Here is a 25,819-nt window from a genome sequence, read left to right as displayed (position 1 = left end):
AAATATTATAATATATAAATACTTATATCAGTATAAAATTTCTTTATATAATTATGAAAAAATTAATTTAATAGTTAATTATTGATATTAATGCATAAATAAAAGTATTTTCTAATGAAATATATTTTGTCAATGTTCGATTAACACATTTCATAATAATACGTTTTCATTATTGACAAAAAAAGTTTTTCTAAAAATGAAATCTTATACTATAATATATATATTTATATATTAAATTTTTTAATTATTTATATACTAATAATTTATAATAAATCGATATTAAATAAAAAATAAAAATATATACTTTTTAAGTTTACCTTAAAAATATTATTGTTTTGTATGATTGAAATAATTAATATTAAACTATGTTTATTAATAATTGTTAATAAAAAAATTAAATATATTTTAATTTATAAAATAAATATTATTATTAAATTTATAATTTATTATTTTATATATTATAGAAATTGAAAAAATAAATCATGTTTACTACGACAGTAAATTAGAAATACTATTTAATTTTTATGTGTTTTCTACATGGTACTTTGACTTACATAGGGACTTATATTATTGTGAATAATGATATAATTGAAAACCTTTATTTTTTATTTGATAGAATTATTATATTTTATCATTTAAATATTTATAATAAATACATTATTTTTATAAAGTAAAAAAATATGGCCGAAGAAAATTCTACAGCTGTTGCAGCAACTGCGGTTACTGCTGCTTCTACAACACCAACAAAAAAAGCAACAGCTTCTGGTGCTAAACGTACAAAACAACATTCAAAACCAACACATCCACGTACATCAGAAATGGTTGTTAACGCAATTAAAAATTTAAAAGAACGTGGTGGTTCATCATTACAAGCAATTAAAAAATATTTAGCTGCAAATTATAAAGTGGATTCTGATAAAATTTCACCATTTATTAAAAAATATTTAAAAGCTGCTGTAACTGAGGGAGCCTTGGTACAAACTAAAGGTAAAGGTGCATCTGGTTCATTCAAATTGGCTGCTTCCGCTTCATCTAATTCTTCAGCTAAATCAAAAGTATCCAAAAAAGAAAGTGGAGCAAAAGGTTCAGCAAAGAGTGCTAAAAGTAAACGGGCACCAAAAGAAAAGAAAGCCACAACTACATCATTGGCAGCCAAAAAGCCTAAAGCAAAAAAAGCGACTCCATCATCATCAACTGCTGCTAAAAAAGTTACTGCAAAATCATCAGCGGCATCAAAAAAAGCACCAGTTAAAGCAAAACCAGCAAAAAGTACAAAATCCGCTGCCAAAAGTAGCCCTGCTCGTAAACCGAAAGCACCAAAAGCTAAGAAAGCTTCTGTTGCCAAATCATCTCCTACAAAAATTAAAAAAGCAGCACCAAAAAAGAAATGATCTGTTACTTTAATAATATATTGAAATATTTCATTATTTTTGCTAAAAAATGAAAATAACATAGGCCTTAATACAGGCCACAAATTAATATTTGATAAGAGTAAATTATTTTTTGTATAAATATTTTATAAAATAATAGTTAAGAAACATTTGCCACAGTCAGTACCACGGATGGGTGGCCACTTGAGAATACTGTGTGCGGTTGCATTTTTATTTAAAATATATGGTATAATAAATAAGTATATATTTAAATTGATTACTTCATTGAAAATTTTAATAATATACTTTAATATTAATGATATTTATGAAAAATATATATTTGTAAAAATTTTCATTTATTACTGGCAACAGCCATACCACGTTGAAAACACCGGTTCTCGTCCGATCACCGAAGTTAAGCAACATTGGGCACAGTCAGTACTTGGATGGGTGACCGCTTGGGAACACTGTGTGCGGTTGCCTTTTTATATTAAAAATATAAATTATTTTTCTTCTTTTCTTTTTTTTTACACACCATATATAAATATATGTTATTTAGAAATGTAAACCTTTTATATTATTCGTCAACAAATAAATATTATTTTTTGTATAAAATTTTATTGCATTTATAACTCATATCATGGTTACTTTAAAGCGAGAAGTTTTTTTAATATTTCAAATGAATATAAAATAATATAAATTTTATGAAATTTATTTATTTTTAGAAATAGCAATCGCTTATAATTATAACAAAATTTTAATAATGTTTAATTTTATTTCAATAATTTATATATATATATATATATATATTTTTTAATAAAAATAATATACTCTTATTTAATAATATATGTTGGTCCTATATATAGGACCGAAAATATTTCTTATTTGTTTTTTTTTTTTTTAAATTGTCATTTAAAACGCTTATGCACGTTCTCCACGAATACGTCTTGCCAATTGTATATCCTTAGGCATAATTGTAACACGCTTTGCATGAATTGCGCATAAATTGGTATCTTCAAATAAACCTACTAAATAGGCTTCACTAGCTTCTTGTAATGCCATAACAGCTGAACTTTGGAAACGTAAATCGGTTTTAAAATCTTGTGCAATTTCACGTACTAAACGTTGGAATGGTAATTTACGAATTAACAATTCAGTACTTTTTTGATAACGACGAATTTCTCGTAAAGCTACTGTACCAGGACGATATCTGTGTGGTTTTTTTACTCCACCAGTTGCTGGTGCACTTTTACGTGCAGCTTTCGTTGCTAATTGTTTTCTTGGTGCTTTACCACCAGTTGATTTACGTGCAGTTTGCTTGGTTCTAGCCATTTTCAAATAATAATGTTTTTACAAAAAAACACACAATTTTAAAAATTATATTCGACAATTTGATACTACAAAGTCAAATGTTTAAATGCGAAATAAATGTGTTGTATTTATATTTATATGAAATTTCAAAATTTTTGTTGTCATATCCTATTGGATAGCTATCAGAGTATGGACTAATCAAATTGTATAGGCGTGGCTTAAAAAATCTTTAATGCTTTATATAAAAAGGCACAATTGTACCGGCGCTCACATACATTACAATACTTGTGAGGTTAACACACGTGTTATCCGTTCGTTAAAATATTGTAAATAATTTTTTATTAAAATGACTGGCAGAGGAAAAGGTGGAAAGGGTCTTGGAAAAGGGGGTGCAAAACGTCATAGAAAAGTTTTGCGTGATAATATCCAAGGTATTACAAAACCTGCAATTCGTCGTTTAGCACGACGAGGTGGAGTAAAACGTATCTCTGGTTTAATTTATGAAGAAACACGTGGTGTACTTAAAGTATTCCTTGAAAATGTTATTCGGGATGCTGTTACATATACTGAACACGCAAAACGTAAAACAGTTACAGCTATGGATGTTGTATATGCATTAAAACGACAAGGTCGTACTTTGTATGGTTTTGGAGGTTAAGAAAATATAATAATTTACTTAAAATATTTAGTAAATTTATTAAAGAATATTTAATACATCCGATAAATTTAAACAGGCTTTCCTTTTTGGGAAGCCACTAATTTTATTTATATAAGAGTAAATAAATTTGTTAATAAATATAACATATTATATAATTTGTTTACAACAAATTATTTTGTTTATAACATACATTACCAAATATTTTTATTTATTTTTTTTTTTTTTATTGTAATATATCTGCAATAATAAATTATAATTTGTATATTATCTATTTTATTTTACAATAACTTATTGAATTTTTGAAAAAATTTTATTATAAATTAATATACTATTATATTTTTTATATATACAAGTTAAGAGTAACAAGTATCGATAGGAGATTATCGAATTTATAACTAATAAAACATTTCGCCTTAATCAAAGAAAATAAAGATTTTGCTATACCATTTTTTATACTTTCAATAAATAATTTATTATTAAATTTTTATTATTTCATTTATTTTTTAAAATTATTAAAAATATTTTTCTAATAATTATAAGCGTACATAAACAAGTAGTAAATGTAAAATGAAAATAATAAAGGTAATGTAATGCATTTGCATTACACTGATTTACGATATATATTCCGCGATATCCTTTATTATATTTAAAATTAATAATATTGATATACTAATAATAGATATATTCAAGCTATTAATATATAAAATTTTATATTAAATATGATATTAATAATTGTTTATTTTATTTTTTTGTATATATAAAAATAATTTACTCTTATTTAAAAAATTTGATGGCTCTCTTAAAAAGAGAGCCGTTTTTATATGTTGATGTATTTTTATGTTATCAATTAAATAATATTTTCGATTTATTTATTTTGAACTTGTATATTTTGTAACAGCTTGAGTACCTTCACTAACAGCGTGCTTTGCCAATTCACCAGGTAATAATAATCGAACTGCGGTTTGAATTTCCCGACTTGTGATTGTTGAACGTTTATTATAATGTGCTAAACGTGATGCTTCAGCAGCAATACGTTCAAAAATATCATTAACAAAACTGTTCATGATACTCATAGCTTTACTAGAGATACCAGTATCAGGATGCACTTGTTTTAATACTTTGTAAATGTAAATTGCATATGATTCCTTGCGCTTCCTCTTCTTTTTCTTATCACTCTTTGATATATTTTTTTGAGCTTTGCCAGCTTTTTTTGCTGCTTTTCCACTTGTTTTTGGTGGCATTGTTACAAACAATTAATATACACAGATAGTTACAGAACACCAGTCAGTATATGTATGAGCGTGTCGTGTATACAACTAGCGTATTATATACGCGAAGATGGATATAACAATAAAAATGAATACTACTCTCTGATTGGCTAAAAATAATACTATAAGGTGATTGGTTTATTTTTAAAGTTTTATATTTTATAAATATTATAAATTAAAATACCCAAATAACATTTTAAACATTTATGTTACAATCCCCGTAACGTACACATCTGTGTGATTATATTTACAAAAAAAAATATTAATTAAATAAATTTATTCGCTATGTCTGGACGAGGTAAAGGTGGTAAAGTAAAGGGAAAGGCAAAGTCAAGATCAAGCCGAGCAGGATTACAATTTCCTGTTGGAAGAATTCACAGATTATTACGAAAAGGAAATTATGCTGAACGAGTAGGTGCTGGTGCCCCAGTATATTTGGCTGCTGTTATGGAATATTTGGCTGCAGAAGTTCTCGAGTTAGCTGGTAATGCTGCCCGTGATAACAAAAAAACACGTATCATTCCACGTCATTTACAATTGGCAATTCGTAATGATGAAGAATTAAATAAATTATTATCTGGTGTAACAATTGCTCAAGGTGGTGTATTACCAAACATTCAAGCAGTGTTATTACCAAAGAAAACTGAAAAGAAAGCATAAATTAAAAACATTGCATTAATTTTTATAATAATAATACATCGATCATAGGCCTTTTAATAAAAGGCCACAAATTTATTTAAAATAAGAGTAAAAATTATTTTTATAAATAATATATTATAATATTTTTTTAAAGAATCAATTTAAATAATTATAAATTAATGATTCTTTTTTTTTTTTTCTTTTTTTATATGTTATTATGGAAATAATTCATCATATTATGATGACATTTAGGTAACATATTATAAGAATATTCATAAAATATTATCAAAATAATATTGTATTATGATGATATTTAGACAAAATATTATAAGAATATACACAAAATATTATCAAAATAATATCATTAGATAACAAAACTGTTCATGATACTCATACCTTTACTAGAGATAAAAGTATCAGGATGCACTTGTATTAATACATATTATCACAACATCACAAAATATTTTTTAAAAGGAAAAATTTTTTTAAAATTATTATAAAATTTGATTGAATTAAATTTCAATTTATTTTTTTAATAATTAAAGAAAAAAAAAAAACAAAGCATATAAACTTTCTATTGAAAATGTTATTTTAAACTAGATGGCCAAGTGAACTTCGTTACACAAACAATATATGACGTATTCGTTATTTAAATAATCAGTATCCTTTGATATTATATCAATACGTTACTCTCTTCTTTTGATACATATTAATAAAATTTCAATTTATAAGATTTTATGTCAATTATATAAATAATATTATAAATTTTCTAAATACATAAGTTAAGTAACAAAAAATTTGAATAACAAGATAAATTTATATATTATGTTTTAATACTCGATACTATAATATATCGCATCCGTTACCAATTATTCGGTATCCTTTGATTTATACACAGAATGAACTAAAAATATATATCAAATTTATTTTATTTATTTATATATTTAATATTATTATTATTATTTTATATTACAAAGTTTCTTAACGAAGCTTACAATGATTTCTCATATCGTACTTAACAAAATTATTTAGATCATATAAAATTTAAATTGTTAAAAAATTTGTATATTTATTATTATTATTATTTATTTTTATTAAAATTACATAACATAAAATTAATAATATTTTAATAATTATATAAATTAATTCTTATTTAAAATAATCTTATATTAATCTCAACAAATACTCTAATAATATATTTTGTCATAAATTTTTTTATATTTAAAATAAATATTATAATATATAAATACTTATATCAGTATAAAATTTCTTTATATAATTATGAAAAAATTAATTTAATAGTTAATTATTGATATTAATGCATAAATAAAAGTATTTTCTAATGAAATATATTTTGTCAATGTTCGATTAACACATTTCATAATAATACGTTTTCATTATTGACAAAAAAAGTTTTTCTAAAAATGAAATCTTATACTATAATATATATATTTATATATTAAATTTTTTAATTATTTATATACTAATAATTTATAATAAATCGATATTAAATAAAAAATAAAAATATATACTTTTTAAGTTTACCTTAAAAATATTATTGTTTTGTATGATTGAAATAATTAATATTAAACTATGTTTATTAATAATTGTTAATAAAAAAATTAAATATATTTTAATTTATAAAATAAATATTATTATTAAATTTATAATTTATTATTTTATATATTATAGAAATTGAAAAAATAAATCATGTTTACTACGACAGTAAATTAGAAATACTATTTAATTTTTATGTGTTTTCTACATGGTACTTTGACTTACATAGGGACTTATATTATTGTGAATAATGATATAATTGAAAACCTTTATTTTTTATTTGATAGAATTATTATATTTTATCATTTAAATATTTATAATAAATACATTATTTTTATAAAGTAAAAAAATATGGCCGAAGAAAATTCTACAGCTGTTGCAGCAACTGCGGTTACTGCTGCTTCTACAACACCAACAAAAAAAGCAACAGCTTCTGGTGCTAAACGTACAAAACAACATTCAAAACCAACACATCCACGTACATCAGAAATGGTTGTTAACGCAATTAAAAATTTAAAAGAACGTGGTGGTTCATCATTACAAGCAATTAAAAAATATTTAGCTGCAAATTATAAAGTGGATTCTGATAAAATTTCACCATTTATTAAAAAATATTTAAAAGCTGCTGTAACTGAGGGAGCCTTGGTACAAACTAAAGGTAAAGGTGCATCTGGTTCATTCAAATTGGCTGCTTCCGCTTCATCTAATTCTTCAGCTAAATCAAAAGTATCCAAAAAAGAAAGTGGAGCAAAAGGTTCAGCAAAGAGTGCTAAAAGTAAACGGGCACCAAAAGAAAAGAAAGCCACAACTACATCATTGGCAGCCAAAAAGCCTAAAGCAAAAAAAGCGACTCCATCATCATCAACTGCTGCTAAAAAAGTTACTGCAAAATCATCAGCGGCATCAAAAAAAGCACCAGTTAAAGCAAAACCAGCAAAAAGTACAAAATCCGCTGCCAAAAGTAGCCCTGCTCGTAAACCGAAAGCACCAAAAGCTAAGAAAGCTTCTGTTGCCAAATCATCTCCTACAAAAATTAAAAAAGCAGCACCAAAAAAGAAATGATCTGTTACTTTAATAATATATTGAAATATTTCATTATTTTTGCTAAAAAATGAAAATAACATAGGCCTTAATACAGGCCACAAATTAATATTTGATAAGAGTAAATTATTTTTTGTATAAATATTTTATAAAATAATAGTTAAGAAACATTTGCCACAGTCAGTACCACGGATGGGTGGCCACTTGAGAATACTGTGTGCGGTTGCATTTTTATTTAAAATATATGGTATAATAAATAAGTATATATTTAAATTGATTACTTCATTGAAAATTTTAATAATATACTTTAATATTAATGATATTTATGAAAAATATATATTTGTAAAAATTTTCATTTATTACTGGCAACAGCCATACCACGTTGAAAACACCGGTTCTCGTCCGATCACCGAAGTTAAGCAACATTGGGCACAGTCAGTACTTGGATGGGTGACCGCTTGGGAACACTGTGTGCGGTTGCCTTTTTATATTAAAAATATAAATTATTTTTCTTCTTTTCTTTTTTTTTACACACCATATATAAATATATGTTATTTAGAAATGTAAACCTTTTATATTATTCGTCAACAAATAAATATTATTTTTTGTATAAAATTTTATTGCATTTATAACTCATATCATGGTTACTTTAAAGCGAGAAGTTTTTTTAATATTTCAAATGAATATAAAATAATATAAATTTTATGAAATTTATTTATTTTTAGAAATAGCAATCGCTTATAATTATAACAAAATTTTAATAATGTTTAATTTTATTTCAATAATTTATATATATATATATATATATATTTTTTAATAAAAATAATATACTCTTATTTAATAATATATGTTGGTCCTATATATAGGACCGAAAATATTTCTTATTTGTTTTTTTTTTTTTTAAATTGTCATTTAAAACGCTTATGCACGTTCTCCACGAATACGTCTTGCCAATTGTATATCCTTAGGCATAATTGTAACACGCTTTGCATGAATTGCGCATAAATTGGTATCTTCAAATAAACCTACTAAATAGGCTTCACTAGCTTCTTGTAATGCCATAACAGCTGAACTTTGGAAACGTAAATCGGTTTTAAAATCTTGTGCAATTTCACGTACTAAACGTTGGAATGGTAATTTACGAATTAACAATTCAGTACTTTTTTGATAACGACGAATTTCTCGTAAAGCTACTGTACCAGGACGATATCTGTGTGGTTTTTTTACTCCACCAGTTGCTGGTGCACTTTTACGTGCAGCTTTCGTTGCTAATTGTTTTCTTGGTGCTTTACCACCAGTTGATTTACGTGCAGTTTGCTTGGTTCTAGCCATTTTCAAATAATAATGTTTTTACAAAAAAACACACAATTTTAAAAATTATATTCGACAATTTGATACTACAAAGTCAAATGTTTAAATGCGAAATAAATGTGTTGTATTTATATTTATATGAAATTTCAAAATTTTTGTTGTCATATCCTATTGGATAGCTATCAGAGTATGGACTAATCAAATTGTATAGGCGTGGCTTAAAAAATCTTTAATGCTTTATATAAAAAGGCACAATTGTACCGGCGCTCACATACATTACAATACTTGTGAGGTTAACACACGTGTTATCCGTTCGTTAAAATATTGTAAATAATTTTTTATTAAAATGACTGGCAGAGGAAAAGGTGGAAAGGGTCTTGGAAAAGGGGGTGCAAAACGTCATAGAAAAGTTTTGCGTGATAATATCCAAGGTATTACAAAACCTGCAATTCGTCGTTTAGCACGACGAGGTGGAGTAAAACGTATCTCTGGTTTAATTTATGAAGAAACACGTGGTGTACTTAAAGTATTCCTTGAAAATGTTATTCGGGATGCTGTTACATATACTGAACACGCAAAACGTAAAACAGTTACAGCTATGGATGTTGTATATGCATTAAAACGACAAGGTCGTACTTTGTATGGTTTTGGAGGTTAAGAAAATATAATAATTTACTTAAAATATTTAGTAAATTTATTAAAGAATATTTAATACATCCGATAAATTTAAACAGGCTTTCCTTTTTGGGAAGCCACTAATTTTATTTATATAAGAGTAAATAAATTTGTTAATAAATATAACATATTATATAATTTGTTTACAACAAATTATTTTGTTTATAACATACATTACCAAATATTTTTATTTATTTTTTTTTTTTTTATTGTAATATATCTGCAATAATAAATTATAATTTGTATATTATCTATTTTATTTTACAATAACTTATTGAATTTTTGAAAAAATTTTATTATAAATTAATATACTATTATATTTTTTATATATACAAGTTAAGAGTAACAAGTATCGATAGGAGATTATCGAATTTATAACTAATAAAACATTTCGCCTTAATCAAAGAAAATAAAGATTTTGCTATACCATTTTTTATACTTTCAATAAATAATTTATTATTAAATTTTTATTATTTCATTTATTTTTTAAAATTATTAAAAATATTTTTCTAATAATTATAAGCGTACATAAACAAGTAGTAAATGTAAAATGAAAATAATAAAGGTAATGTAATGCATTTGCATTACACTGATTTACGATATATATTCCGCGATATCCTTTATTATATTTAAAATTAATAATATTGATATACTAATAATAGATATATTCAAGCTATTAATATATAAAATTTTATATTAAATATGATATTAATAATTGTTTATTTTATTTTTTTGTATATATAAAAATAATTTACTCTTATTTAAAAAATTTGATGGCTCTCTTAAAAAGAGAGCCGTTTTTATATGTTGATGTATTTTTATGTTATCAATTAAATAATATTTTCGATTTATTTATTTTGAACTTGTATATTTTGTAACAGCTTTAGTACCTTCACTAACAGCGTGCTTTGCCAATTCACCAGGTAATAATAATCGAACTGCGGTTTGAATTTCCCGACTTGTGATTGTTGAACGTTTATTATAATGTGCTAAACGTGATGCTTCAGCAGCAATACGTTCAAAAATATCATTAACAAAACTGTTCATGATACTCATAGCTTTACTAGAGATACCAGTATCAGGATGCACTTGTTTTAATACTTTGTAAATGTAAATTGCATATGATTCCTTGCGCTTCCTCTTCTTTTTCTTATCACTCTTTGATATATTTTTTTGAGCTTTGCCAGCTTTTTTTGCTGCTTTTCCACTTGTTTTTGGTGGCATTGTTACAAACAATTAATATACACAGATAGTTACAGAACACCAGTCAGTATATGTATGAGCGTGTCGTGTATACAACTAGCGTATTATATACGCGAAGATGGATATAACAATGTTGCGGGAATTAATGTTTTGGTGAGGAAATTGAAAAAAAAAAAAAAAAAAAAAAAAAAAAAAAAAAAGAAGCGTATTTTTTCTCTTCCCTAAATTTAAATACTTAATTGTTTCTCGACTTGCGTCGAGCACAAGAAGTAAGCCTCAGCCAAAATTCCTCGCAACCCCCAGAACACTCGGATTAATATTTACCATATCAAAAAAAAGAAATATTAAACAGTGTCACTAAAGGGAAACATCCCGGTCTAAAAAATAAAACCGAAACAGATCAAACTGCGTGCTAGGCCCAAAGATAACGCCGAAGGCGATTACCCCCCAGAAAGTATTAACAATACAAATAAAAAAAAGTCTACGTTTAAAATAAAATAAACTATAAAGTTTGTTTATTTGATTAATTCAAAAAAATATAAATGTTTTACATAACGTAATTGAACTTGAAACTTACATGAAATTTCACATGTTGAATTTAAAGCCAAAATACAAAGTTTTTGAAAAAAAAATCTTTCGATATAAATTTAGAACAAAAATTAACATATCTAAATATATAATAAAATGTTACCTGTATGTAGTTTGTGATCACTATGAATACAATTCCATAAAATTACATTTTATAAGGAATTGTGCTCACAAATAAAATTCTAAACGCCACAAAAAACATACAAAGGAAAATAATATAAAGTTACACAATTTTTAAATTATTACAGAATGTCCCTTTTACACTCTGTATAATTGTGTGTTTTCAATAAACGACATTTAACAAAAATATATGTTTAAACTGTCGTATTCAAAAATATAAATTCTTGATAAGAATTAATTAAATAAATTATAAAAATTAAATAATTTTAATTATTGCCACACACTAAAAGTGTGTTAAAAAAAAATGAGTATCCATCTTGGAATAAATAATTTAAATTAATTATTCCAAGATGTTTTCCTGATGACGCTTAAAATTTAAAGAGGCTGTTTTAAATCAAATTGCACTGAGCTCTGTTCGGGTGACTGGTGACAATTTTTAGAACTAACAGTTGCAGAAAAATAAATAACAAAGTTGAAAAAAATAACGTACAGTCACCGACAGAGTAAACTTTTTAATTGCATATGTACCGTCACAGACAGATTTAAAGTTTGATATTTTACATTATTGTTGCATAATTTATTACTAATTAATTAATTATAATTAGTTTGCCAACAATTTGTAACACTCCCCCGCCCTAAAAAAATTCGAAGAATAAAGAAAAAGAGAATAAAGCGGAGAGAGAAGAAAAAAAAATTAATTTTGCACTATTTGTGGTTGATAGGGCTTCAGGTGACTAACATGCACACGAGATAAAGTATTATCATTCTCGTCAAAAAGCTCGACCGACACTGGTCCAGTAAAACGTAAAATTCTTTTTGGACCTGAATATCTAGGTTGAAATTTACTGTCAGTATCAAAGGTCGCACGATACTTAGGAAGCTTTACACAGACTATCTGATCCACCCTGTATTTAACATCTACAGTATTACCTTTACGTTTATTTATAATTTGATTCATTTTAACTAATGCTTGTTTAACCTCTTCATGTGTTGGTGGTTTATCTGCCGTAAAATAATTATAAGTTTCTAGCCCTAAATCCAAGGTGTTATTTAAACGTCGTTTAAAAAAAATTTCGACTGGAGAAGTTCCAATAGAAGTATGATAACTATTGTTGTATTGAAAAGTAAAATATGGTAAAACTTTAGTCCAAGCTTTATGCTCCAAGGCATATTGCTTTATAATACACGCCATATTAATTTTTAAATTTCTATTTAATCTCTCTGACATATTAGCACATGCGTGATAGCTTGAAATATAAGCTGCTCTAACACCATGATTGAATAAAAAATTTTTGTATTTTTGGGCCACAAAACATTTGGCATTATCACTAACAACACATGCAGGGTAACCAAATTGCATAAAGGTTTTATGAAGAAATTTAATAACCACTTCCGCCGTTGCCCTACGTGTAGAGTATGTAATAGCAAATTTACTAAATGAATCAAGAATAACTAAAATATATTTCATTCCACCATCCAAAGATGGAATTAAAGGACCGATAAAGTCTATGTAAAGTTTATCCCAAATACCAGTGGGAACCGTTGACTTTGTGTGCACATTCGTATTTTTATTATAAGGTTTAAATTGTTGACAAACTGTACAATTTTTAATAAATTCTACAACTTTTTTATATAATAAATTATGATAAAATCTTTTGGCAATTTCTCTATAAGTTTTAGTTACAGCACCATGCTGACCATATAAAGAATTATGATAATATTTAATGACATATTCAAGCATTGAATCTGGTAGAACTATTCGTTTTAATTTATTCCGTCCAACTTCGCGCAGCAAAAGACCGTCTTTAAGTGAAAAGTTATTAACATTATGGCCATTTTTTAATTGATCCATTATGAATTTACACTGATTACAATTCTCTTGTGCAAGCTTAATTGAAAGAAAACCCTGAGGTTCAGTAACTAAAGTATTTAATAGAAAAACCGGGTCGTTTTGTAAAGATTCATCCTTGACCAAATTATTATTGTCAACTAAAGATGGATCTTCACCTGAATAATTACTACCATTATCATTTTTTAATAAAAAATTATTTGTAGAGAAATTACCATTCGAAAACAATCTAGATAAACAATCTGCTGCAGTATTATCTATGCCCTTAATATGTTTCGGTGTAAAATTGAATTTTGACAGTGTCAAAATCCATCTCGAAAGTTTGTTAAATTTTTGTGGTGAATTAAAAAGATACACCAAAGCATTGTTATCGGTTTCTAAGAAAAAATGTCTATCGACAAGGTAGTCACTAAAAGTATTTAATGAAAAAATTACAGCTAAAAGCTCTAACTCATAAGCGGAATATCTCATTTCAGCGGGATTTAATTTTCTAGAACAATATTCAATTGGGTGTAAATTCCCATTAATATTTTGCAATAAAACGGCTCCTAGGCCAACAGATGACGCATCCGTTCTCACAACAAAGGGATATTTATCGTCAAAAATAGGAAATTTCAAAATTGGTGCAGACGTTAAAGCTTTTTTTAATTTAGAAATAGCCTCGACATGTACATCAGTTATTTTAAATTGAACATTTTTCTTTTTTAATTCATTCAAAGGTGCAACAATAGAACTAAAATGCTCAATATAGCGAGCAAAAAACGCTGCCATTCCGATAAATTTTTGCAATTCCTTTATATTTTTTGGAATTGGCATGTCACAAATAGCACTAATTTTGTCAGGATTAGGACGTCTACCTTCTGATGATATAATATGGCCAAGAATTTTTAGACGTGCCATAAAAAATTTATTTTTATTTGGATTTAATGTTAAATTAAGTTTTTTAAATCTACTTAATACCTGGTTTAAATGAATTTTATGATCATCAATAGAGCTTGAAAAAACTATAATATCATCGTAATAAATTAAGATACACACATTCAACAAATCGTTAAATTCTTTAATTAGAAAACGATATAAGCATTGAGAACTAATATTAAGTCCAAACGGACAACAAACAAAAGAAAATTGTCCCCATTGCGTATTAATAGCAGTAATATCTCTGCTCTCTTTACTCAAGCTACACTGGTAGAAGCTCTTTGCCATATCCAAAATAGAAAACACTTTTGCGCCTCCTAGACTAGAAAATATGTGATTGATCGATACATTTGAAATCGGATCAAACACAATTTTTTTATTAACGAACCTATAGTCAGCTACCATGCGAAAACCATCCTGTTTTTTAACAAAAAACACAGGAGATGCATAACTAGACTGGCTAGGAACTATAATATTTAATTTCAAAAGCTCATCCAAATGTTGCTTTAAGAGTAAAGATTTATCTTTTGGTAAAAAATATGCAGTTTTATAAACTGGTGTATCATCTTTAAGTTTAATATGATATTCATAATTTTTTGCTCTCCCAGGAATTTCAGAAAATACTGACTTATACTTTTTATATAATGAATCCATAAATTCTTTATCCTTTTCTGACAAATTTAGCGGTAATTCACAAATAATATTAACGAAAAATTGTGTGCAATTTTTTTCAAAAGGAATTTCAATATTTCTGAATGAATTAAAAAATACTTTGTTATTACTAAGGTCTAATATCATACCACATTTGTTGAGAGACGGTGCTCCAATAATCATATCAAAAATGGATTTTTCCATTAAGTAAAATTCTAAATTCCAGCTGAAATTAGTAATCTTGACGTGTAACGTAACCTTCTTCTTCATAGCTACATAATTTGATCCCGGTAATGTAACAGTAATTTTTTCATCTTCATAAATAACTTTCTTAATTTTTAATTTACTAAACATTTTTCTAGAAATAACATTTATAGTTGATCCCGAATCTAAAAGAGATAATATTTTAATATTGTTCACAGAAACATAAATTAAGGGCATCGATGATGCATTTATTGAAGAATTTAATGTGTGGCATGGTTCAAGTTTTTTGAACTTGTTGTGTCTCTATTGGCTAATTTAACACATTGTTGAATTTTGTGTCCTGGTCGTTTGCAATAAACACAAAATATAGATTTACTTTTATTTAAATTTGATTTTGCTATCTGAACAGAAGCTTTTTTATCATTTTGCCCTGTAATTTCAGGCTTAAGATCCTTAACATTTTGAACATTTTGTTCAATATTAACTAAACTAGAATTTTGATCATTAACACTATTTTGTCTTCTATTTTGATACAAGTTAAATTTATTAAATGAATTTTCTCTTGTTATTATTTCTTGTAAATTTCTTACAAAAGAATTTAAAGAAACTAAAGTTTCAGGAATTGGAAGCAATTTAATCAAATTAAAGGTTTTCTGATTAACATGGGCAAATATAATTTGTATAACTATTTTAATGTCCTCTTTAGGCATTAGTATTTGCGAGTATTTCAAAATATCAGTTACGAAATCAGAAAACTTTTCATTTGGAAGTTGTCTTCTTCTAATGTATCTATCAATTGCAATTTGCAATTGTGCAGGAGATATATACTCAGATAATAAAATATTTGAAATATAAGTCCAAGTTTTATTATTTGAAATTTGCTTTGACCAAAAGTGTTTTGTATTTGAATTACATTTTGTAATTAAAAATTTAATAAGAGAATTTTCATCAACTAAACTTAATGAAACAACACTATTGGTTTCAATAATAAAATTAATAATTGAACTTGTATCAAATAAATCTAAAATTTTAATGTTATTTGTAAGAGATTCAAATCTAAATTTAAAATCTTGAGATTTCTCTTTACTTATCTTGGTATTTAGTGATGAAATAATGTGTGTTAAATGATCCACATGAATATATTTTGCCGCTTGCGTATCATACGACGTTGATGGTACCGGATCAATTAAACATTGTATTGTCTCATCCTTTTGTTGAACTGATACTTGAACATCTTTGTCAACGACATTAAAATCCGTTTGTATTCTTTTGTTGTTGTATTTTTCGTCTTTAACAGGTTTTGGAAAACCACGAAAATCTTCGTCGTCAGACGACATTTTTCCCTTTTATTTGATTTCCTCAAAAAAAAAATTAACGAAACGAAAACAAAAAAAGAAATTAGTAAAGTTCAACAAAGTAAAAATTACAAACGTTTGAATTAATTTTGATGAAATATGAACTTGTTTCAAAATAAATATTCATGTAAATAAAAAAAAAAAGTTTTTTTTTTTTAAAAAATAGCCAATAAAGAAACATACAAAAAAAAACTATGAAATAAAATTTGGATTTACAACTTAAATAGTAGACCAATAAAGGTAATCAAAATAGCAATATATTTTAAGATTACATAAAATGTGTAAAAAAAACAAAAACAAAATCTAATTAATTCAAACTAGTCAATGTTATATAATTGGATTTATAATGTCAATTCCTTGAACAAATACCAAAAAAAATATTAGATATTATTTTAATAAATATCCAATATTATGTAAAAAAATTTTTTTTTAATTTTCAAAATTTCAAATTTATATACGAAAATATTCAACTTACGTGATTCCACAAACTACATACAAGAAAACTTTACTAGTCAAAAAAATTTTAGAGAAAATTAAACGTAGATTTTTTAAAGTAATGTAAGCAGATATAACGCAAAAACTAAAAAAGTGTTACGCTCACTACCAAATGTACGAAAATCGTAGATCGGGGAGCTCTGCTAACAAGTGTTGCGTAAAACGTAGATCTCGAAGCTCTGCTAACAAAGTGATACGCTCGCTACCAAGTGTAAACGAAATTGGTAGTTAACGCTCTCGCTACCAAGTGTTGCGGGAATTAATGTTTTGGTGAGGAAATTGAAAAAAAAAAAAAAAAAAAAAAAAAAAAAAAGAAGCGTATTTTTTCTCTTCCCTAAATTTAAATACTTAATTGTTTCTCGACTTGCGTCGAGCACAAGAAGTAAGCCTCAGCCAAAATTCCTCGCAACCCCCAGAACACTCGGATTAATATTTACCATATCAAAAAAAAGAAATATTAAACAGTGTCACTAAAGGGAAACATCCCGGTCTAAAAAATAAAACCGAAACAGATCAAACTGCGTGCTAGGCCCAAAGATAACGCCGAAGGCGATTACCCCCCAGAAAGTATTAACAATACAAATAAAAAAAAGTCTACGTTTAAAATAAAATAAACTATAAAGTTTGTTTATTTGATTAATTCAAAAAAATATAAATGTTTTACATAACGTAATTGAACTTGAAACTTACATGAAATTTCACATGTTGAATTTAAAGCCAAAATACAAAGTTTTTGAAAAAAAAATCTTTCGATATAAATTTAGAACAAAAATTAACATATCTAAATATATAATAAAATGTTACCTGTATGTAGTTTGTGATCACTATGAATACAATTCCATAAAATTACATTTTATAAGGAATTGTGCTCACAAATAAAATTCTAAACGCCACAAAAAACATACAAAGGAAAATAATATAAAGTTACACAATTTTTAAATTATTACAGAATGTCCCTTTTACACTCTGTATAATTGTGTGTTTTCAATAAACGACATTTAACAAAAATATATGTTTAAACTGTCGTATTCAAAAATATAAATTCTTGATAAGAATTAATTAAATAAATTATAAAAATTAAATAATTTTAATTATTGCCACACACTAAAAGTGTGTTAAAAAAAAATGAGTATCCATCTTGGAATAAATAATTTAAATTAATTATTCCAAGATGTTTTCCTGATGACGCTTAAAATTTAAAGAGGCTGTTTTAAATCAAATTGCACTGAGCTCTGTTCGGGTGACTGGTGACAATTTTTAGAACTAACAGTTGCAGAAAAATAAATAACAAAGTTGAAAAAAATAACGTACAGTCACCGACAGAGTAAACTTTTTAATTGCATATGTACCGTCACAGACAGATTTAAAGTTTGATATTTTACATTATTGTTGCATAATTTATTACTAATTAATTAATTATAATTAGTTTGCCAACAATTTGTAACAACAATAAAAATGAATACTACTCTCTGATTGGCTAAAAATAATACTATAAGGTGATTGGTTTATTTTTAAAGTTTTATATTTTATAAATATTATAAATTAAAATACCCAAATAACATTTTAAACATTTATGTTACAATCCCCGTAACGTACACATCTGTGTGATTATATTTACAAAAAAAAATATTAATTAAATAAATTTATTCGCTATGTCTGGACGAGGTAAAGGTGGTAAAGTAAAGGGAAAGGCAAAGTCAAGATCAAGCCGAGCAGGATTACAATTTCCTGTTGGAAGAATTCACAGATTATTACGAAAAGGAAATTATGCTGAACGAGTAGGTGCTGGTGCCCCAGTATATTTGGCTGCTGTTATGGAATATTTGGCTGCAGAAGTTCTCGAGTTAGCTGGTAATGCTGCCCGTGATAACAAAAAAACACGTATCATTCCACGTCATTTACAATTGGCAATTCGTAATGATGAAGAATTAAATAAATTATTATCTGGTGTAACAATTGCTCAAGGTGGTGTATTACCAAACATTCAAGCAGTGTTATTACCAAAGAAAACTGAAAAGAAAGCATAAATTAAAAACATTGCATTAATTTTTATAATAATAATACATCGATCATAGGCCTTTTAATAAAAGGCCACAAATTTATTTAAAATAAGAGTAAAAATTATTTTTATAAATAATATATTATAATATTTTTTTAAAGAATCAATTTAAATAATTATAAATTAATGATTCTTTTTTTTTTTTTCTTTTTTTATATGTTATTATGGAAATAATTCATCATATTATGATGACATTTAGGTAACATATTATAAGAATATTCATAAAATATTATCAAAATAATATTGTATTATGATGATATTTAGACAAAATATTATAAGAATATACACAAAATATTATCAAAATAATATCATTAGATAACAAAACTGTTCATGATACTCATACCTTTACTAGAGATAAAAGTATCAGGATGCACTTGTATTAATACATATTATCACAACATCACAAAATATTTTTTAAAAGGAAAAATTTTTTTAAAATTATTATAAAATTTGATTGAATTAAATTTCAATTTATTTTTTTAATAATTAAAGAAAAAAAAAAAACAAAGCATATAAACTTTCTATTGAAAATGTTATTTTAAACTAGATGGCCAAGTGAACTTCGTTACACAAACAATATATGACGTATTCGTTATTTAAATAATCAGTATCCTTTGATATTATATCAATACGTTACTCTCTTCTTTTGATACATATTAATAAAATTTCAATTTATAAGATTTTATGTCAATTATATAAATAATATTATAAATTTTCTAAATACATAAGTTAAGTAACAAAAAATTTGAATAACAAGATAAATTTATATATTATGTTTTAATACTCGATACTATAATATATCGCATCCGTTACCAATTATTCGGTATCCTTTGATTTATACACAGAATGAACTAAAAATATATATCAAATTTATTTTATTTATTTATATATTTAATATTATTATTATTATTTTATATTACAAAGTTTCTTAACGAAGCTTACAATGATTTCTCATATCGTACTTAACAAAATTATTTAGATCATATAAAATTTAAATTGTTAAAAAATTTGTATATTTATTATTATTATTATTTATTTTTATTAAAATTACATAACATAAAATTAATAATATTTTAATAATTATATAAATTAATTCTTATTTAAAATAATCTTATATTAATCTCAACAAATACTCTAATAATATATTTTGTCATAAATTTTTTTATATTTAAAATAAATATTATAATATATAAATACTTATATCAGTATAAAATTTCTTTATATAATTATGAAAAAATTAATTTAATAGTTAATTATTGATATTAATGCATAAATAAAAGTATTTTCTAATGAAATATATTTTGTCAATGTTCGATTAACACATTTCATAATAATACGTTTTCATTATTGACAAAAAAAGTTTTTCTAAAAATGAAATCTTATACTATAATATATATATTTATATATTAAATTTTTTAATTATTTATATACTAATAATTTATAATAAATCGATATTAAATAAAAAATAAAAATATATACTTTTTAAGTTTACCTTAAAAATATTATTGTTTTGTATGATTGAAATAATTAATATTAAACTATGTTTATTAATAATTGTTAATAAAAAAATTAAATATATTTTAATTTATAAAATAAATATTATTATTAAATTTATAATTTATTATTTTATATATTATAGAAATTGAAAAAATAAATCATGTTTACTACGACAGTAAATTAGAAATACTATTTAATTTTTATGTGTTTTCTACATGGTACTTTGACTTACATAGGGACTTATATTATTGTGAATAATGATATAATTGAAAACCTTTATTTTTTATTTGATAGAATTATTATATTTTATCATTTAAATATTTATAATAAATACATTATTTTTATAAAGTAAAAAAATATGGCCGAAGAAAATTCTACAGCTGTTGCAGCAACTGCGGTTACTGCTGCTTCTACAACACCAACAAAAAAAGCAACAGCTTCTGGTGCTAAACGTACAAAACAACATTCAAAACCAACACATCCACGTACATCAGAAATGGTTGTTAACGCAATTAAAAATTTAAAAGAACGTGGTGGTTCATCATTACAAGCAATTAAAAAATATTTAGCTGCAAATTATAAAGTGGATTCTGATAAAATTTCACCATTTATTAAAAAATATTTAAAAGCTGCTGTAACTGAGGGAGCCTTGGTACAAACTAAAGGTAAAGGTGCATCTGGTTCATTCAAATTGGCTGCTTCCGCTTCATCTAATTCTTCAGCTAAATCAAAAGTATCCAAAAAAGAAAGTGGAGCAAAAGGTTCAGCAAAGAGTGCTAAAAGTAAACGGGCACCAAAAGAAAAGAAAGCCACAACTACATCATTGGCAGCCAAAAAGCCTAAAGCAAAAAAAGCGACTCCATCATCATCAACTGCTGCTAAAAAAGTTACTGCAAAATCATCAGCGGCATCAAAAAAAGCACCAGTTAAAGCAAAACCAGCAAAAAGTACAAAATCCGCTGCCAAAAGTAGCCCTGCTCGTAAACCGAAAGCACCAAAAGCTAAGAAAGCTTCTGTTGCCAAATCATCTCCTACAAAAATTAAAAAAGCAGCACCAAAAAAGAAATGATCTGTTACTTTAATAATATATTGAAATATTTCATTATTTTTGCTAAAAAATGAAAATAACATAGGCCTTAATACAGGCCACAAATTAATATTTGATAAGAGTAAATTATTTTTTGTATAAATATTTTATAAAATAATAGTTAAGAAACATTTGCCACAGTCAGTACCACGGATGGGTGGCCACTTGAGAATACTGTGTGCGGTTGCATTTTTATTTAAAATATATGGTATAATAAATAAGTATATATTTAAATTGATTACTTCATTGAAAATTTTAATAATATACTTTAATATTAATGATATTTATGAAAAATATATATTTGTAAAAATTTTCATTTATTACTGGCAACAGCCATACCACGTTGAAAACACCGGTTCTCGTCCGATCACCGAAGTTAAGCAACATTGGGCACAGTCAGTACTTGGATGGGTGACCGCTTGGGAACACTGTGTGCGGTTGCCTTTTTATATTAAAAATATAAATTATTTTTCTTCTTTTCTTTTTTTTTACACACCATATATAAATATATGTTATTTAGAAATGTAAACCTTTTATATTATTCGTCAACAAATAAATATTATTTTTTGTATAAAATTTTATTGCATTTATAACTCATATCATGGTTACTTTAAAGCGAGAAGTTTTTTTAATATTTCAAATGAATATAAAATAATATAAATTTTATGAAATTTATTTATTTTTAGAAATAGCAATCGCTTATAATTATAACAAAATTTTAATAATGTTTAATTTTATTTCAATAATTTATATATATATATATATATATATTTTTTAATAAAAATAATATACTCTTATTTAATAATATATGTTGGTCCTATATATAGGACCGAAAATATTTCTTATTTGTTTTTTTTTTTTTTAAATTGTCATTTAAAACGCTTATGCACGTTCTCCACGAATACGTCTTGCCAATTGTATATCCTTAGGCATAATTGTAACACGCTTTGCATGAATTGCGCATAAATTGGTATCTTCAAATAAACCTACTAAATAGGCTTCACTAGCTTCTTGTAATGCCATAACAGCTGAACTTTGGAAACGTAAATCGGTTTTAAAATCTTGTGCAATTTCACGTACTAAACGTTGGAATGGTAATTTACGAATTAACAATTCAGTACTTTTTTGATAACGACGAATTTCTCGTAAAGCTACTGTACCAGGACGATATCTGTGTGGTTTTTTTACTCCACCAGTTGCTGGTGCACTTTTACGTGCAGCTTTCGTTGCTAATTGTTTTCTTGGTGCTTTACCACCAGTTGATTTACGTGCAGTTTGCTTGGTTCTAGCCATTTTCAAATAATAATGTTTTTACAAAAAAACACACAATTTTAAAAATTATATTCGACAATTTGATACTACAAAGTCAAATGTTTAAATGCGAAATAAATGTGTTGTATTTATATTTATATGAAATTTCAAAATTTTTGTTGTCATATCCTATTGGATAGCTATCAGAGTATGGACTAATCAAATTGTATAGGCGTGGCTTAAAAAATCTTTAATGCTTTATATAAAAAGGCACAATTGTACCGGCGCTCACATACATTACAATACTTGTGAGGTTAACACACGTGTTATCCGTTCGTTAAAATATTGTAAATAATTTTTTATTAAAATGACTGGCAGAGGAAAAGGTGGAAAGGGTCTTGGAAAAGGGGGTGCAAAACGTCATAGAAAAGTTTTGCGTGATAATATCCAAGGTATTACAAAACCTGCAATTCGTCGTTTAGCACGACGAGGTGGAGTAAAACGTATCTCTGGTTTAATTTATGAAGAAACACGTGGTGTACTTAAAGTATTCCTTGAAAATGTTATTCGGGATGCTGTTACATATACTGAACACGCAAAACGTAAAACAGTTACAGCTATGGATGTTGTATATGCATTAAAACGACAAGGTCGTACTTTGTATGGTTTTGGAGGTTAAGAAAATATAATAATTTACTTAAAATATTTAGTAAATTTATTAAAGAATATTTAATACATCCGATAAATTTAAACAGGCTTTCCTTTTTGGGAAGCCACTAATTTTATTTATATAAGAGTAAATAAATTTGTTAATAAATATAACATATTATATAATTTGTTTACAACAAATTATTTTGTTTATAACATACATTACCAAATATTTTTATTTATTTTTTTTTTTTTTATTGTAATATATCTGCAATAATAAATTATAATTTGTATATTATCTATTTTATTTTACAATAACTTATTGAATTTTTGAAAAAATTTTATTATAAATTAATATACTATTATATTTTTTATATATACAAGTTAAGAGTAACAAGTATCGATAGGAGATTATCGAATTTATAACTAATAAAACATTTCGCCTTAATCAAAGAAAATAAAGATTTTGCTATACCATTTTTTATACTTTCAATAAATAATTTATTATTAAATTTTTATTATTTCATTTATTTTTTAAAATTATTAAAAATATTTTTCTAATAATTATAAGCGTACATAAACAAGTAGTAAATGTAAAATGAAAATAATAAAGGTAATGTAATGCAAATGCATTACACTGATTTACGATATATATTCCGCGATATCCTTTATTATATTTAAAATTAATAATATTGATATACTAATAATAGATATATTCAAGCTATTAATATATAAAATTTTATATTAAATATGATATTAATAATTGTTTATTTTATTTTTTTGTATATATAAAAATAATTTACTCTTATTTAAAAAATTTGATGGCTCTCTTAAAAAGAGAGCCGTTTTTATATGTTGATGTATTTTTATGTTATCAATTAAATAATATTTTCGATTTATTTATTTTGAACTTGTATATTTTGTAACAGCTTTAGTACCTTCACTAACAGCGTGCTTTGCCAATTCACCAGGTAATAATAATCGAACTGCGGTTTGAATTTCCCGACTTGTGATTGTTGAACGTTTATTATAATGTGCTAAACGTGATGCTTCAGCAGCAATACGTTCAAAAATATCATTAACAAAACTGTTCATGATACTCATAGCTTTACTAGAGATACCAGTATCAGGATGCACTTGTTTTAATACTTTGTAAATGTAAATTGCATATGATTCCTTGCGCTTCCTCTTCTTTTTCTTATCACTCTTTGATATATTTTTTTGAGCTTTGCCAGCTTTTTTTGCTGCTTTTCCACTTGTTTTTGGTGGCATTGTTACAAACAATTAATATACACAGATAGTTACAGAACACCAGTCAGTATATGTATGAGCGTGTCGTGTATACAACTAGCGTATTATATACGCGAAGATGGATATAACAATAAAAATGAATACTACTCTCTGATTGGCTAAAAATAATACTATAAGGTGATTGGTTTATTTTTAAAGTTTTATATTTTATAAATATTATAAATTAAAATACCCAAATAACATTTTAAACATTTATGTTACAATCCCCGTAACGTACACATCTGTGTGATTATATTTACAAAAAAAAATATTAATTAAATAAATTTATTCGCTATGTCTGGACGAGGTAAAGGTGGTAAAGTAAAGGGAAAGGCAAAGTCAAGATCAAGCCGAGCAGGATTACAATTTCCTGTTGGAAGAATTCACAGATTATTACGAAAAGGAAATTATGCTGAACGAGTAGGTGCTGGTGCCCCAGTATATTTGGCTGCTGTTATGGAATATTTGGCTGCAGAAGTTCTCGAGTTAGCTGGTAATGCTGCCCGTGATAACAAAAAAACACGTATCATTCCACGTCATTTACAATTGGCAATTCGTAATGATGAAGAATTAAATAAATTATTATCTGGTGTAACAATTGCTCAAGGTGGTGTATTACCAAACATTCAAGCAGTGTTATTACCAAAGAAAACTGAAAAGAAAGCATAAATTAAAAACATTGCATTAATTTTTATAATAATAATACATCGATCATAGGCCTTTTAATAAAAGGCCACAAATTTATTTAAAATAAGAGTAAAAATTATTTTTATA

The 25,819-nt window shown here is 25.5% G+C and overlaps 3 non-coding genes across 3 annotated transcripts; all 3 read left to right on the top strand.

The window, feature by feature from the left end:
• Positions 1–1,734: 1,734 nt before the first annotated feature.
• On the top strand, positions 1,735–1,853 carry LOC123304382. Its single transcript, XR_006536407.1, has one exon. It is a non-coding gene; the product is annotated as a 5S ribosomal RNA (ribosomal RNA).
• A 6,355-nt stretch (positions 1,854–8,208) lies between these two features.
• On the top strand, positions 8,209–8,327 carry LOC123304386. Its single transcript, XR_006536411.1, has one exon. It is a non-coding gene; the product is annotated as a 5S ribosomal RNA (ribosomal RNA).
• A 13,854-nt stretch (positions 8,328–22,181) lies between these two features.
• On the top strand, positions 22,182–22,300 carry LOC123304385. Its single transcript, XR_006536410.1, has one exon. It is a non-coding gene; the product is annotated as a 5S ribosomal RNA (ribosomal RNA).
• The last annotated feature ends 3,519 nt before the right edge of the window (positions 22,301–25,819 follow it).

The sequence above is a fragment of the Chrysoperla carnea genome (assembly GCF_905475395.1).
Source record: "Chrysoperla carnea chromosome X unlocalized genomic scaffold, inChrCarn1.1 SUPER_X_unloc_46, whole genome shotgun sequence".
NCBI lineage: Eukaryota > Metazoa > Arthropoda > Insecta > Neuroptera > Chrysopidae > Chrysoperla > Chrysoperla carnea.
The sequence above is the reverse complement of the archived record's forward strand: the minus strand, read 5'-3'. Positions and strand labels throughout refer to the sequence as shown.